General features: G+C 45.6%; 2 non-coding genes and 1 pseudogene across 2 annotated transcripts; all 3 read left to right on the top strand.

Annotated features, from left to right (window-relative positions):
* Nucleotides 1-196: 196 nt before the first annotated feature.
* Nucleotides 197-392, top strand: LOC143593422 (U2 spliceosomal RNA). The gene has a single exon (XR_013146099.1). It is a non-coding gene; the product is annotated as a U2 spliceosomal RNA (small nuclear RNA).
* Nucleotides 393-1,925: 1,533 nt separating this feature from the next.
* On the top strand, nucleotides 1,926-2,121 carry LOC143593421 (U2 spliceosomal RNA). The gene has a single exon (XR_013146098.1). It is a non-coding gene; the product is annotated as a U2 spliceosomal RNA (small nuclear RNA).
* Nucleotides 2,122-16,759: 14,638 nt separating this feature from the next.
* On the top strand, nucleotides 16,760-16,910 carry LOC143593424 (U2 spliceosomal RNA; annotated as a pseudogene).
* Nucleotides 16,911-16,974: the final 64 nt, after the last annotated feature.

Below are 16,974 nucleotides of genomic sequence, written 5' to 3'. Positions count from 1 at the left end.
GATTTGGATTAAGGTGTAGTTCATACTGATCAACAAGAATTTGCCTTGAATGATGGTTAGAAGAAACAAGGAAGCTAAACTTGTTAGCTTTATTGAAGTAAGAAACCCTTGGTTTTTCCATCCCATATCGGCTGAATGAAGTAACAGACAAGGGGCAAGTTTAGTGTAAAAGCAGAGGCCCTAGGCTGAGTTAATCATACCTTTCTCGGCCTTTTGGCTAAGATCAAGTGTAGTATCTGTTCTTGTCAGTTTAATATCTGATATGTGAGCCATCGGCTCACTCGATATTAATCTTATTTTTATTGGGGAAGGCCTGTCAAAGTAGCTTGCTGCTTGGGTTTTCATGTGTCGCCTTGGTCTTACACTACCAACCAGGGCTTGGCGCCCTTCAATATTTAGTTAATGCTTCTGGTGTAATCTGCTAGTACGGTAGAATCTTACCTAAACCATTTCTTGTAGCTTTTAGAATGTAACAGAACATTCTGAATTATAGCCTTTTCTTATACTGTCTTGTAACTGCGTAGGTCTTGTTGCTGCAGATGTAGATTACAAATTCCGGACACAGTCTAGGGGCATTGACTCTCGTGATGGGTAGCTTCCTAAGGGTTAGCACGAAGTACGGAAGCTCTTGGGGCGTGTGTCAGTCACAACTTGTCTGATTTTAAGTTCATGTTAAGAATTTTCCTATATGCATATTAACATTGTATAGTATTGTAATGGACTGGTTTTCGCTTTACATTGCAATCATATGAAAGGTCGTCGAGTTAAAAGGTATATTTTTCACATTGCCCACCCAATCTTGGTCTTGAACTGTCATAGGATATGACCTGCTTATCACAAGTTCCAATTACACGTGATCAATGACAGCAAAAAAAAAGACCAAACTTGATTTGTGCCTGATAGTCCTAAACATGGTTCCAACCCATGGTCCAGGTCCTGGGCCATTCCTAAACAGTCCTAAATCCCAAACCTGACATCGAGATGAGAGTGAATAAGAGCCTAGCGTAAAATCTCTACTTGGGTCCATAGCTGTCCTTTGTATAATCATAGTACAATAACAATCGGAAAATACTATATCAAAGAACACACCTAACATCATAATCTAAAATGAGAGCGAAGATCCAATAAATGGAATGATCATTTATGTGGATAACTATTTGATTAAAACTAGCTTGCAACATTGGTACACAGGCAGGTCGCACGCCACGTCATCTAAGTGGTGATTGCCAAATCATCTATAATTGTTGCATGCATAATGGTGGACCTAGTCAAGTCTAGTATTCAGTTTCGAGTATTCCAGCAGGCAACAATGAGCCAAAGTTCTAATGCCTGCAAAAGTTAGGGGGGGGGGATATAACGCCTCAGTGTTTTGGTTATTGTTGCTTACTTTATATCTTCATGAAGAGCTTAATAATAGTTATATCAACTTGAGAAAACCAAACATTAGACTGTTCCATCCAACTTTGGAATAGCAATGTGGCATTTTTTTACCTGTTTATGAATGAATGGTCAAATGCCAAATACACCACGCTGATTTTCTGCATAATATTAAAAATAAAGAAAACGATCCCTTTTGATGCAAGTTTGTACCTCGGAAACAGATAGGCAATGAACCCTTTTAGTGTATGGTTGCTCTTTCTCCGGTGGCTGGCCAGTAAATGCCACATACATCATGTCAATTTCTGCATAATTATTAAAATAAAATAAAAATACTCCAACAAGTCCATTTGTTAAAAGAAATCAATAAATAAGTGCATAGATTAATAAAAAGAAATTGAGACGGGTGGATCAAATTGTGAGTTTTGTTGGTTAGAAGTTTTTTATTATATGGAAAGAAGGCTTTTTTGCATCCCACATCGGCTGAGTGAACCAAATATACAAGGGGAAGTTCATTATAAAAACAAAAGTCCTGGACTGAAAGAAGAATACCTTTCTCGGCCTTTTGGCTAAGATCAAGTGTAGTATCTGTTCTTATCAGTTTAATATCTGATATGTAAGCCATTGGCTCATTTGATATTAATCTTATTTTTTATGGGGGAAGACCCGTCAAATTAGCTTGCTGCTTGGGTTTTTATGTGTCGCCTTGGTCTTACACTACCACCACGGCCTGGCACCCCCCTCCAATATAGTCCAACTTTTTGATTATAGTGTCATGTTTCTAAACAATCTGAATCATGAAAGGCGTAATGCTGCTTAGAATAGTTAGCTGTCAGGTTCTTAGCAGATGTGCAGGTTGTCTGAATTTATTTAAGTTCATGTCAAAAGTCTTCCTGGTGCATATTAAAAGCGTATGTAAGCTTTAGACAAGATTAGTTTTTGTTTCAAATTTCAATCTTAAGAATTGTCCTTATATCAAATTTCAAATATCTTGCTGGTGCTTCTTTGCAATCGGTACATCCAATCATGGTGAAGAATTGTCCTTATATCAAATTTCAAATATCTTGCTGGTGAAGAATTGTCCTTATATCAAATTTCAAATATCTTGCTGGTGCTTCTTTGCAATCAGTACATCCAATCATGGTGAAGATAATGTGAACGAATAAGAAGAGGCGGACCCAGAAATTTTTTTCTTGGGGGTTGGAATTTTCTTAGGCTCTAAAATTTATAGCTATCAAAATAAAAAAAATTTCGGTTCAGGTCGCCGGCTCAAATCAGGTCGGTCACAGCATAAAAAAGCAAATTCAAATTACGTAAACATAACAAAAGTATGGCAATATCCCTACAGTTTCTCCCTACAATCGTCATGGAAAACACATAATAGACTAGAAATACAATATCCCTACAATTGCTCTCTACGGGTTTTCATCTTTTGAAACCTATCAATCACATCATCTAAGCAGCTGAGGAAACATTCCAAAGCAAATCATTTTCAATATGGCAAATACAACTATCGCATAAATTCTCATCATCAATCCGATTACACAAATATGACTTCAAATACAACCATGTTAGTTACAGCTATATGCTATCTTTAAAGGGTAAAACGAGTCAAACTAAAACACTTTGCTAAAATAGAAACAGATCACACGGGTCAAACAATTAAAGTCAACCTAAGTTATTCAAATGCATAAAACATTCTAAAGCATTCTAATAGTTAAAGTAGATTACTTCTGTAATAACGCAAAAATCATAGTTAACACAAATATCCACAAACTTTAATATAGTTTTCAGTTGGAAGTTTCAAAATTTGAAATATAAGTTTATGGAACCAAAGAAAATAAAGTTAAATGTGTTTCCGGAACAAGATCTATAAATGCAACTGAATGGTGCCTCAGAAACCGATAGGAAATGATCCCTTTCTGTGTATTGATGCACTTTCTCCGGTGGTTGGCCAGTAAATGTCGCATACATCATGTCGATTTCTTCATAATAATTAAAATAGAATATAAAATAAAAAACCAACAAGTCCATTTGTTAAAGAAATCAATAAATGAGTGCATGCTAATTAGAATTTCATTTTAGACCTCAATTGCTTATTGATGAATTTAAGGGATACAAATTCCCAGTCATCATTACACGAAAAGAAATACACATACCAACATCTATATTGTGGCCAATGTAACAAGCTGTGATGTAACTCGCTAAGCTACCTGCGAGTTGATTGGCTGGCCAACAAAAATAATATGGTTCCTGAATAACACAGTAGAAAGATCTAACGGTCCACCTGGAGTCATGACAGCTTGCATTATAGGCGGAGGGGCCCCTCTTCTTGCTACAGTTGGACTGCAAATGTTCAATTTTAAAAATTAAGGTAACACAGATATGATATTGATCAGGGACTCTATTCACATATTTATACATGAATTCTATTGTGTTCTAGATATCTAAACAGTGACAAAAATGTAAGGTGCAAGTAGCCGAGAAACATTGTAGCATGAATGAGACACAAGAAACAAAGAGATTCAGCCCATTTCAGAAATTCATTAACTCATGAAAATTGCCGCCACCAAACACTCCCAGATTCTTGAAACCACTATTAAGTTACAATTTTTTTTCTTGCATTATTCTGAAAGAACAGTCGGTTTAACTGTATGTGATATTCTGTGATATAACAAACACCGCAGATCGGTTACAAACCACTAAGGTAGACGACATCAAACATGGAAGTTGAAGAGGTAGGTCCCAGCAGAGCCCAGTTGGACCCGCAAGACTCACCTTGCAGAGGGACGTCTGCGCAAGGACCAACTGGTTCCGCAGGACCCACCATGCTCAGAGATGAAGACCTTACGCGCAGTACGCCAGCTGTTCACGCAGGGAAAGCCTCCCAATGGTGAAGTACCCCGCCTGTCCCCGCAGCTGCGGATACAAGCCATCAGGGAAGGCTACCCGCACTAATAGCAAGGCTACACGCACAAGGCACTAACTCAATAATTCAGTGTCACCTGAAGGAATGAGCAAGGCGGAAATACTCCCGCCCAAATGAGCCAGTCCGTATGCTTCTGGAAGATCTTTTGTACTATACCTGCCAAGGTATGGACAAAATAGACAAGATCTGACCAAAGCAGCCCATGAACCAATCACAGGGTGACAGCTCACCGACAAACAGTACGAGGAGCATGCTCTAGTACTGTTTGTCACTATTAGCCGCTGCCTACTCACCAACCCTTGTCGTGGCACGCACATAGCCTGCAGTTGGTGGAAAAGGAATAGTACACAGCCGGCCTGGTCACTATCAGCCGCTGCCTACCCACCAACCAGCATGGCACGTGCGTAGCCCGTAGTTGGTAGAACAGGAATATTATACAGCTGGCTGTACCTGCTTGGAAACCTACCTTCGGCTATAAATACTCCAACACCGTGGAACGGTAGGATCATCTGGTATTTTACCTTCACTAGCTATTTCTCTCAATATACACATATTCAGAGCAATCTAGTCTGATTCTCACGCCGGAGGGTGGTCACAAGGAGGAACCCCCCCCCTTCTCAGTGACGAGCTCACGGTGTCTGTTTTGCAGGTCATCTGAAGAACATCCTTCTTTGCCGACCTACCCTCGTGGGAAACATTACTTAACCCCCAGATTATCCATAATCTACTCGGGGTCGATTAGTGCTTCTTCATTGGCGCCATCCGTGCATAAAAGCTAGAACTAATTCAGTTTTTTCAAAACTTCTGAAAAAATGGTTAACGTTACTCCGGTCCCAAGGCCAGTAAGTGACCAAGAAACCCCGGTAACCACAACCCCAGCTACTGGGGGGAACACCGGCGGTTACACAAATTTTACGAACACTACCCCGGTTACCCAAGCCGGGGCAAGTGCAGTAAACAATATTTCACTGGGGTTCACTGATGCCCAGTTGGAGACAGACGAGGCTCCCTCACCAAACACTCGATCAAGTTAAGGCGTGGGCCGAAGCACGTCAGAAGGAATTCCAAGCTGAGTTGGATGAACGCTTGCGTTCACTCCAACAGGCTGACGAATTCGGGAGCACTCGACAACATCTCAACATGAACAGTGAGTGCGAGTACTCGGACGATGATCGGGAGGAATCCGACACTGATGCGAACCCTCGCCATAGGGCGAAAGGGAAGCGTAAGGAAACGGACTTCCAACCAAGAAGGAATTTCGGAGAAACCTTCAAACCAAGGAACGCGGGGGGGAACCCACGCGACTTCTCCAAAACCTTTAGACCAACTGCTGCAAATGCGGGAACATCCAAGTTTGCAAGGGATATTGCGGAAGCAATCGCCCCGAGAAGTGCCAAACAGATGTCCAACATCGGCACTTATGATGGTCTATCCGACCCAGACGATCACTTGAACAGATTCATAGCGGGGGCAACCGTCAGTAACTGGACGGAACCCACGTGGTGTTATATGTTCCAGATGACGCTGGTTGGAGCGGCCAGGGCGTGGTTTGATCGTTTACCGGTCCACCACATCTACGATTGGGCGGACTTTCAACACAAGTTCAGCCAACACTTCAGTCAACAGAGGAAATATACTGAAGAGCAGTGGACGATCCTCAACTGCGTGAGAGAGGAAGATGAATCTTTACTAGACTTCATTACTCGCTTCAACTCCAAAAAGCTGAGTCTGGGCACCATAAGCGAAGATCTTGTTCTCGCCGCTTTCATCCAGGGCGCCGAATACCCAGAGCTTATCCGCACGTTGACGGGTAAGGACGGAATGCCATCCACATGGGATGCCATCATGACGGAGGCCAAGCGCTTTGCCTAGACGGAGAAGCAACTGAGTAGGGATCTTCCCCAGAGTACACATCTCTACACGCAGAGGACCAGAGAAAACAATGTTCGGATCGCCCGGCAGAACAAGAAGAGGAAGCTAGGTATTTGGCAGTCAAGGGTAAACTTTGACACCTCATCCAGCTCTCGCCCTCTTGTTGGCGGAAGGGATAACACGCACCCTTCAAGCCTAAAACACCGGTGGACGCCACTCACCAAAAGCGTCACGGAGATATTTGCCACCGAAAAACTCCCATGGCCAAAAGCTCCAATGATCCGACAATGACCTAATGCGGATCAGAGCAAATTCTGTGACTTCCACGGGACAAAGGGTCACAGTACAGAGGAGTGTACATCTTTGAAGGATATTGTTGAAACATTCGTCAAAGATGGAAGACTTGCACACCTTGTGGCATCAATCAAGAATGGAGGAAGGAATGATAACCGGTATAAAGGCAATGGACGAAAGCCCGTTGACATCAGCATCCACATGGTTCATGGCAACATCAGAGGAAGAAAAAGACTAACGACAGAACCATGCGAATGGAAGGAAGCTGAGGTGCGCTTCCCGCGAGTGCTAGGAGGACCCAGCAAGGAAGGCCCCATCGTCATCAAAAGCCAGCTGGGGCATTACATAACTTCCCGCACTCTTGCTGACAACGGCGCCTCGTCAACGGTTATGTACAGGCAGTTCTTCGACAAGCTAGACGACGAAGACAAAGAACGCCTGGAAACGGTTTACGCCTCAATGGAAGGGTTCGACGGCAGCACAAACACCCCCCTGGGTATCCTATCTTTCCCCGTCATTCTCACGGACGGGAAATACTCCCGCACAGAAGACGTGGACTTCGTCGTAATGAGGAAGCCACATCACACATACGACATTCTCTCCGGGAGAGACGGGATGGCAAGATTCAACGCCGTGGTTTCTTCAGTCCACGGCATGATGGGATGGCCAACTGCTGAGGGTGTAGCGATGATCACCGGTATCCCCCAGGTATGCATCGCATCCGTCTCATCTAAACCCAAACCAAAGATGGTTAAACCAACCATTACCGAACCAGAAAAATGGGCCCTCAATGGCAGATACCCTGACCAGGCTGTTACAATTGGCCCAACAATCGCTGATCCTATGCGCCTTACTCAAACGCTTATTACAAAGAAACGCTGACATCTTCGCGTGGACACCAGCTGACATGACTGGTATACCTCGAAGTAAAGCAGAGCATAAGCTCAAGTGTGACCAGGCTTTTACGCCAGTCATACAAAAGCGCAGAGTAATGGGGGCGGAACAGGCTAACGCGTGTAGAACCCAAGTCAAGGAACTCCTTGACGCGGGCATCGTACGCGTTAGTAGATATCAAACATGGGTTGCAAATCCCGTTATGGTACCGAAGGCTAACAAACAATGGCGCATGTGTATAGATTTCAAAGATTTAAACAAAGCATGCCCCAAAGACTGTTACCCGTTACCCGAAATTGACCTCAAAGTGGATTCATTAGCACCGTTTCGCCTTAAATGCTTCCTTGACGCATATAAGGGGTACCATCAAATCCACATGGCTGTAGATGATCAGGACAAAACCGCATTTCGGACGCCCGATGGCACATTTTGTTATCAAATGATGCCATTCGGACTTAAGAATGCAGGGTCCACATACCAACGCCTGATGGACAAAGAGTTTCATGCCCAAATTGGGAGAAACTTGGAAGTCTACATGGATGATTTGGTCATCAAAAGCCCTGAGCCAGAAGCGATATTGAAAGACATCGAAGAAACTTTCAACATGCTCAGAAAGATAAACATGAAGCTCAACCCGAGCAAGTGTTCCTTTGGGATGGAAGAAGGGAAGTTCTTGGGAGTCGTTGTTACTAAAGATGGCTTCAGAGCGAACCCTGAAAAGGTCGAAGCCATTATCAAAATGGAATCACCTACTACCATCAAGCAAGCTCAGACACTGAATGGACGCCTAGTCGCACTTAACCGCTTTTTGTCAAACCATGCGGATAGGTCGTTCCCATTCGTGTCAACATTGAGAAACTGTTTAAAGAAAACGCACTTCCGCTGGACACCAGAAGCGGAAGCAGCTTTTTAGGAAATTCGGTCACGCTTGATCGAACTCCCAACGCTCACAGCACCAGAAGCGGGGGAGGAATTAATCATATACCTTTCTGCCACAGATAGAGCGACCGGGGCAGTCCTGCTAGTAGAGCGGAAAGGTATCCAGATGCCTATTTACTATGTTAGCCGTGTCGTAACAGACGTAGAAACCCGGTACTCCACCCTGGAAAAATTAGTCTTAGCACTTGTACAAGCTTCACGCAGACTAAGACGATATTTTCAGGGTCACCCAATCACCATTCTCACCAACTTCAAACTCGCAAACGTTCTAGGCAAACCCGAATTATCGGGACGTCTAGCCAAATGGGCAATTGAGTTGGGGGAATATGCGATAAAGTACAAGCCAAGACCAGCTATGAAAGGCCAGGTCTTGGCCGACTTTATTGCAGAAGTCCCCGCTTCGCGGGAGAAAGAGTGCCAGGAGGAGGCTCAACCCTCCCCAACACAGGACATCAATGATGTCTGGCGACTCTACACTGATGGAGCAGCCAGCAACGAGGGTTCAGGCGCAGGGTTGAAATTAACCAACCCAGCAGGCCAAGAATATACTTACGCTATTCGACTGGATTTTCCAAGTACGAATAACGAAGTCGAGTATGAAGCATTCTTGGCAGGGCTGAGAATTGCGCGTAAAATGGGAGTGAAAAACTTGGAAGCTCACGTGGATTCCATGTTAGTAGCCAACCAGATAAACGGAACGTACACGGCCGTGAACGACACAATGGCTCTGTACCTCGCACAAGCAAAAACCCTTATGCGCGATTTTAATGATTGTAAAGTCATACACGTCAAGCGTAGCGAAAACAAATCTGTGGATGCGTTAAGCAAGTTTGCATCATTAGTCTTCACCCATTTGGGAAAGGACATCCGCATTGAACTCCTTGAAGCACCATCAGTCCCGCACAAGGAAATTTGTGCCATCCAAACTGGTACAGAAACGTGGATGACACCAATAATAAATTACCTTGCAGCGGGTATACTACCAGAGTAAAAAACACAGGCAAGAAAAATACGTTGTAAAGCATTAAACTATCAACTCATCGATGACATCCTTTACAGACGTAACTTTCTTGGCCCACTCTTAAGATGCGTGGACAACCAAGATGCTGACTACCTCCTAAGGGAAGTACACGAAGGCATCTGTGGAGTACACGCAGGTCCACGCGCTGTTGTAGCTAAGCTAAACACCGCGGGATACTTTTGGCCGGGGATGCATACGGATGCGCTGGCATACATCAAAAAGTGTAGGTCTTGCCAGCTCTACGCACCCAACATGCATCGCCCGAAGAATGAACTTGTTCCAGTCACCTCTTCATGGCCATTTCAGAAGTGGGCCATCGATGTGACAGGCCCATTTCCTACAGCAGCAGGAAACGTTCAGTTCCTAGTGGTAGCCATCGACTACTTCACCAAGTGGATAGAAGCAAAACCCTTAGCCCAAACAATCGCAAAACATATTAAAAAATTTATTTGGGAATTTATTATTTGTCGTTTTGGACTTCCACAGACTTTGGTGAGTGATAACGGCACCAACTTTGCTGACAAGAAGCTACAAAAGTGGCTAGAAGAACTTCAAATCACCCACACCTTTACCTCAGTGGCACACCCGCAAGGTAACGGTGAGGTGGAAAGAGCAAATAAAAGCATCGTCGAAGGCATAAAGAAAAGACTCCTGGAACACAGATCCGGCTGGGTAGACGAAGTTCCACACGTTCTTTGGGCAAACAGAACGCTGAAAAAGGCCAGTACGGGAGAAACCCCGTTCAGCCTCACTTATGGCACTGAAGCCATGGTCCCAGTCGAAATTGGTTTGCCCTCACCAAGGGTCTTGATTCAGCCAGAAGACAATGATGCGGAAAGACGGTTAGACCTTATGCTAACCGAGGAACGCAGAAACTTAGCCGCAGCGCGCGAAGAAAACTACAAGCGACAAATGCAAAAGTACTACAACACGCGGGTAAAACTCTACAACTTCAATGTAGGAGACTACATATTACGTAACAACGAGGCTTCAAACCAAGAGCGCCCAGGAAAACTGGCACCGGTCTGGAAAGGACCGTACATTATCAAAGAAGTTTTGGGAAAAGGCGCATACCGGCTCGAAAGGCTCGATGGCACTCCTATCCCAAGAACATGGAACGGAGCTCAATTACGCAAATGTTACATGTAGATCAATTCCAAACTTGTAAAGAAAAGGCCTAGAGCCACTTCTAATGGAAATGATTCTCCTTTCACATTGTGTTGAAAGCCTTACCTTTATACTTATGAACTTCCCACGCTGATATGCCGGTATTCACCGCATAAATATGGGAAGAAGTAAGTCGTTGCGTGTGGAAGGCGGCAAAACCCGCATAAACACATAAAACGGTAAAAATTTCTAAGGAAAACCTTCACGCAGGTCAGCTATAGGTGAAGTTTGGTCATCCCAATAAATGAAAGTGACGGTCCTACCCGCACAATCATGATAAAGGAAACTGAACATTGACCTATTGGCAACCGCGCGTCGAAAGGTTAACTTATTCAAAACACTTAGAAAATTTCAAAGGAAAAGATGAGGAAAACTTCCACGCAGGTCAGATATAGGTAAAGTTTAGCCATCCTACTAAGTGAAAGTGACGGTCTTATCCGCACAATCATGAAAGAGGAAGCAAAACTTTAACTTATTATCTGCCACGTTGAAAAGTTAACTTATCTAAGTACTCTAAGAAATTGCTAAGTTAAAACAAAATATGCGCGAAATAAACAAGGCAAGGCATTAACAAATAATTTTTATTCCATCAACATTCAAACATTACAAGAATTGCTAGGTACATACCCGCATACAAGATTAGAAGTCTACAAACATAAAAATCTACTCTAATGGTGGAAAGGGATCTAAAGTATCAAGCTTCAGGATCACTCCCACTTGGACCCGCACCATCAGTAGAGTGTGGCGGTTCAAGAAAAGCTTTGAGGATAGCTAGCCCATCATCAGCAGCAGCAATCTCGTTTACCTTCTCCACCACCGGATGCGGGAAGGCGGCATACTGATTCACTGCTTGGTCATACGCAGCTTCAGTATCCACATTGTAAAGAGGGAAGTTGGAAGGCGGAATGCCTTGTTCAACAAACCCTAGACGAAGCAGGAAGCCAGCCATTTCCCCATCCTCATGAGAAGCGTTGAGGGCTGCGCTCATCGCATCGTCATATGATGTGTTCGTGAACACCCGATGCACAACCTAAAAAACAGAAGTATATCAAAAACTCTTCAAAGTGTAAGGAAAAGCGTAAAGAAATTGTGAAACTGCGCATACCTGCGACAACGCTTCTCGAAGAAGCCATTCCTTGGTAACCAGAGCCTCCTGGAGGGCAGCTTGAGCTTCATTACGGGCGCGTTCGGCTTCGTTCTCCGTAAGGTTGGCAAGCAACACATCTTTGGCTGCAGCCTCTTCGACGCCCTTTAGCTTACGCTCAGTGTAGTCAAGCACCCCCCTCTGGTCCAAGATCTCTTGGAGCTTCTTGGCATCTTCCATGGCCAAGGCATCATGAGCCTGCTGGAGCCTCTCTAATTTGGCTTTAAGTTCCTCATTCTCGATGCGTAGAGGCTCAGCAGCAGCTTCAGCCTTGGTGGCCCTCTCGGTTGCGTTCCGTGCAGTTTCCTTAGCCAACCGAAGCTGTTCATTAACAGCTTGGGCGGCCTTGGAACGGGCCTCGAGACGAGCCTGAACGTCAACCTCAAGGGCCTTGAAGGCCTTCTCCTTTTCCGCAGCAACGGCGGCAAGCTTCGCATTCTCCTCCCGGATAGCCCGCGCCTGAGCCACTTCAAGGCTACGCGCCGTCTTTAACTTGTCATTTTCACGACAAAGTAGCTCGACGCGCGGCTGCATTCGGGCGAGGAGAATTCGGAGCTCGTTGGACAGCCTACCTTCCTGGTAGCTGGCCATGGCCTCCCCCAGCGCACCGCTTGGGGCGGCGTGACGCGCCCATTCGACGCAATCTTCAGCAGTCCGGAGGGTCGTTCCCCGGCGGATCTTCCACCGAGGAGCGTACACCTCGTTGGAATCACGAACTGCAATAAAACAAAAAACAGTTAAGAGAGAAATGATGAAAGGGATATAGGCCAAAATAACCCTACGCACCTGTAGGGTCGACAACTGGCCGATAGCCACCAAACCCATCACCTGAACCTAAGGGATATCCATCCAAAAGGTCAAGGAGACGGGAAGGAGGCAGGGATTGGCTAGACGCCCCAACCCCAAACGTACCTGAAGGACTGGCCGTAGTCGCAGGCGCCGAAGGAGGCATGGTGGAGGCTGCCGCGGTGGAAACCAACGGAGGTGAACTCACAACCGTGGCTGCGGCTGCGGCTGCGGAAGAACCCGCAAGAGAAATCACCGCCGGCTCAGTGATGGATTCTGTGAAAATGGCACTGACAGCCGGCGGGGATAAGGTTACAGCTGGAACAGTTGGCTCAACGGGATAAGCAACTGAACCAGTACTGCAAGCAGGCGTAGCCGCCTGGGTCATCGCCTCGGGTAGGTTGACCAAACCTACCTTCATGGGTCAAGAGCTGCTCCCTCCCGCTCCACTTTGGAATGCCTTAGCATCCACGCCTGCATGAAGACAAGATATATAAGTATAATAGCGGAAAGATATGAAGTTAAAGTTATGAACACTTACGGGTCTTTTTGAGCCTGAAGGTGCGAACAGGCGGGGAAGAACCCGATGGAGCCGGCCTCTTCGTACCGGTTACCGTCGTCGTCCTGGGCTGCTCGGAGGTGACAGCCGTTTCAACCTCCGGAGCAGTGGTCTCAACACCACCTGAGTTCCCCGCCGCCTCTTCACTCTCGGTCTCTGACTCAGACCGGTTCACCTGGTCGGCGGTGGAGGCTACCTTCGCCTTGCCCTTCCCGCCTGCAGCCTTCTTCTTCCGCGCAAGAAAAGGACCATCTGCGGATTCCTCATCAAATGATGACAAGATTAGAGGAATTCCGGCAGAGGTTTCAGCATTCAGAGGGCGAGGGTTAAATAGTCTTTTACCTGGCCGCGTGGCGCTCAGTATTTCGTGGCCTGGCGGGTAGGCCTCCACAAACCGATCCGCAGTCTGCGCAAGGATGGGCAACTCGTTCTCGTCAAGAGCGCGAGTACCCAACCGAGCGGGACCGTCAGCTTCCCGCGGATGCAGGAGGGACTGCAAGTCATTTCCTTCTGAAATAAAAAGAAAAACAGTTAGAAAAAACCTTAAATCAACAAAGAAGACAGAGCATACCGTAAGGGATAAAGTTCAAACCGTATTCAAGTACGATGGGAATCTTTGGCGCATCCGCCCCAGCATCCTTCCATACCCTGCTCATACCGAGCATCACCATCCCGGACTCCGGAAAGCGGTAAACCGGAGTCTGGATCCGGGAAATCTTGGAGAACCATTCCGCCTCCTGGTAGTTGGAGGCGTGAAGGCTGGGGAGAGCTCTCCCGTTCTTAAATGTCATCGCTATAGGGACGACACGGGAAGAGATGTAAAAGAACTCCCGCTTCCAAGATTGAAGACTGCGCTCGGTAGCGCAGATCTTCAAACCCTTGATCCGGGTGACCAGGGTGTACCAGCCTTAGATGCACCTCCAGGAGTAGAAGGTCATCAGGCGGTCGACGTGATCCACGCCAAGAATGAGGCACACCCACTCAAAATGGCGGATCTTGGCGATCACCATTGGGTGTACCTCCGTCAGGTGCACACCGTGTCTATCCAGAACACGGTATACAAACTTCGTCAATGGGAACCTAAGATTCCCATAGACGAAGAAAGCGGCATATACCCCTATTTTGCCCTTGGGGGCATCGTACACCGTCTGGTGTGGCTCCGGAAACTCAGGCTCGAACGGCTCGAGCATGAACTTCCGGACGATGTACCGGTAAAGCTCGATGGGAAGAGCACACTGGCATTCGCCAGCAGTGCTCTTATCGTCCTTATCAGACGTAGACGTCGGGTTCTCGACATACAAGTCAGACTCCTCGACGATAGCTTCTGGATCATGAGTAGACGACATGTTTTGGAGGTAAAGAACGATTTCAGAAAGAATATTCGCCGGAAATCGCTTAGAAGGAGAAGATAGAAGTGAAAGTGTGGATTACAAAGGACCCTCTCCCCCTTTATATACTCACCGCAATGAATGCGATGAATTTAATGCGGAGGAGATAGAAAAGAGCTGGTGCAATGAAACTATGACACGTGGAAAAAACAAGCTGGCAACAGCTGTTGACGGGACGCGCGCCGTAAAATCCGCACCCACGCGCCCGAAAAATCGTGTCCACGCGCCTGAAAAAGCGTCTAGAATGACCATGTACTGTCACGTCGCCATAACTTCATGCACGTCCTGACACTGTCAGAAGAAACCGTCGGACGACGTTTCAACAGTTTGGACTGTTCTTATCCTTTCACCAACTCTTCGAATTTCAAAAAGATTCAAAAAGATTCAAAAGTAAGCGGGACTATACCCCTTACCTTGGCAACCAAGTAACTATAAGACAGGTGCGAGTACAGTGTTAAGGCAAAACCCTTCACATACTTAGCACCCGCAGGGAATTGAAGCCAGGAATACCTTGGAAGTAAAGTAACTATAAGACGAGTGCGGGTACAGTGTCAAGGCGAAACCCTTCACATACCTAGCACTCCGCAGGGAATTGAAACCAAGAAGGATCTTCTGGGCCATGCTTGCGGAAACGGGAATAACATCCCCGCATAGCGGGAACGTCGAGAACTAGATTGTTTGAAGCTCCAAGATGGAATTGGTTGTTTTAACATAATTGATCACTATGTTCAAAACTACCAGAACCTCATGGAGAATCTACACAAGTGGAACTCAACGCTCCTGACTTGCGAGGAGGTTACAAACCTACCCGCATCATACCCAAAGATCAAGCAGAAAAGTCGGGAATTTCTGCACGTGACATTAGGAAAACCGCGGGAAGAATCCCCACGGAAAACCTTAAAACTAAAAACCCTTTTCAAAACCCTTTGCTTAAGTCCAAAAGTTCACCTCACTTATTTACAATTCATGAGAAGAACATTGGACTGGGGGGACTTGAAGAGGTAGGTCCCAGCAGAGCCCAGTTGGACCCGCAAGACTCACCTTGCAGAGGGACGTCTGCGCAAGGACCAACTGGTTCCGCAGGACCCACCATGCTCAGAGATGAAGACCTTACGCGCAGTACGCCAGCTGTTCACGCAGGGAAAGCCTCCCAATGGTGAAGTACCCCGCCTGTCCCCGCAGCTGCGGATACAAGCCATCAGGGAAGGCTACCCGCACTAATAGCAAGGCTACACGCACAAGGCACTAACTCAATAATTCAGTGTCACCTGAAGGAATGAGCAAGGCGGAAATACTCCCGCCCAAATGAGCCAGTCCGTATGCTTCTGGAAGATCTTTTGTACTATACCTGCCAAGGTATGGACAAAATAGACAAGATCTGACCAAAGCAGCCCATGAACCAATCACAGGGTGACAGCTCACCGACAAACAGTACGAGGAGCATGCTCTAGTACTGTTTGTCACTATTAGCCGCTGCCTACTCACCAACCCTTGTCGTGGCACGCACATAGCCTGCAGTTGGTGGAAAAGGAATAGTACACAGCCGGCCTGGTCACTATCAGCCGCTGCCTACCCACCAACCAGCATGGCACGTGCGTAGCCCGTAGTTGGTAGAACAGGAATATTATACAGCTGGCTGTACCTGCTTGGAAACCTACATTCGGCTATAAATACTCCAACACCGTGGAACGGTAGGATCATCTGGTATTTTACTTTCACTAGTTATTTCTCTCAATATACACATATTCAGAGCAATCTAGTCTGATTCTCATGCCGGAGGGTGGTCACAAGGAGGAACCCCCCCTTCTCAGTGACGAGCTCACGGTGTCTGTTTTGCAGGTCATCTGAAGAACATCCTTTTTTGCCGGACCTACCCTCGTGGGAAACATTACTTAACCCCCAGATTATCCATAATCTACTCGGGGTCGATTAGTGTTTCTTCAGAAGTTGAGAACAAAAGACTCTTCTTTATCTTTTCTTGTTCAACTGCTAGTAAAAGTATATGATTTTCAAGGAAATAAAAAGTACTTTTTGTGTTTTAGTGAGAGGATTATGTTTCCATGAATGTGTTTTCTACAGAGGGATAAAGGGAGAGAGGGCAGACAAGGGGGATTTTATTATTTACATATTTCCCCTTCCTAAACTTTGAAATTACATATTTCCCTAAACCATGCTTAAACAGCATTGTACATTATGCATTAAAAACTTGTATTTTGGGGAAATATGTAATTTCAAAGGTTTAGGAAGGGAAAATATGTAAAAATCCCTATTTTAAAAGCAAAGGGGGATTTCATAAAAGAGAGAAAGGCTTGCATCCCACATTGGCTAAGTGAAATAACAGACAAGGGGGGTTTTAGCATAAAAAGAAAGGCCCTGGAGTGAAATAAGCATACCTTTCTCGGCCTTTTGGCTAAGATCAAGTGTAGTATCTGTTCTTATCAGTTTAATTTAGTGGGGAAATATGTAATTTAGTGGTCCCTCTTAAAACGGGTTTATAATATATATATTCTAATATGATAGGGAAATTGGTGACAACTGATTGGATAAGTATAAAATCTGAACCGTCTTCGGTTTTCTTTAACTCAATTCAAATCAGTTTTAAAA

The sequence above is a fragment of the Bidens hawaiensis genome, unplaced genomic scaffold, assembly GCF_021521415.1.
Source record: "Bidens hawaiensis isolate Kalapana, Puna unplaced genomic scaffold, B.hawaiensis_p1.1 tig00042216_1, whole genome shotgun sequence".
Taxonomy (NCBI): Eukaryota; Viridiplantae; Streptophyta; class Magnoliopsida; order Asterales; family Asteraceae; genus Bidens; species Bidens hawaiensis.
Note: the sequence above shows the minus strand (reverse complement) of the source record. Positions and strands in the feature narration are given on the sequence as shown.